Source organism: Mustela nigripes, chromosome 8, assembly GCF_022355385.1.
Source record: "Mustela nigripes isolate SB6536 chromosome 8, MUSNIG.SB6536, whole genome shotgun sequence".
NCBI classification, from domain to species: Eukaryota; Metazoa; Chordata; class Mammalia; order Carnivora; family Mustelidae; genus Mustela; species Mustela nigripes.
In genome coordinates, this window is record NC_081564.1 from 24,909,580 (window position 1) to 24,910,426 (window position 847).

Here is an 847-nt window from a genome sequence, read left to right on the forward strand (position 1 = left end):
AACTCTGGATGATCCACACTCATGCATCCTTGTGACTCTTCCTGAGGTATCCCTGGAGCATGAAGGTCTACAAAAATCACTCCCAGACAGATCTTCACTGTCTTCAGCCTTCCCTGGAGGTTTTATACAGGAAGGACAAAGAGGGTCTGGTCTTACCTGAACAGACACCCAGCTAATCACTTTGGAGCCTGAGGAGAAGGTAGGATGTCACTAACACACACACTGCAGGAATGGTGAAGGAACTGAACACAGGAGCCAGCCCAGACTGAGGGACACTGCTTCCAGGACTCTTTTCACCTCTTTTGGACACAGGGATGGTGCACAGGGTTGTGTTCCAGGATCCTATCCCTCCTACGTGTCCACTTCTGCACAAGGTATGACTCACCAACTGTTACCATCAGTGTCAGGCTGTGGTCTTGGCATACTGCCACTCAAGGTCAAGGTCCACCATTTCTGAGCTTGGAATTCACTATTTCTACATATGCTTCAGGTCCTCAACTCTTATGAAAAGGGAAGCATCTTGTTATTTAGTGATCCACTACAGTAAACAGCAGCACCATCTAATGGGTCACTAAAAACAGAGTTCCTCATGTTCCACAGTCCTGGCATCTCCTGTGAGCACAACCACCTGCATCCCTGCCTCCTATTCTTAGTTGTTCCTCCTCGGCCACAGTTTCCTCAGTTCTGCCCTGTTGTGTCCACACTTTTTTTTTTTTTTAATTTTTTTATTTTTTTATAAATATATATTTTTATCCCCAGGGGTACAGGTCTGTGAATCACCAGGTTTACACACTTCACAGCACTCACCAAAGCACATACCCTCCCCAATGTCCATAATCCCACCCCC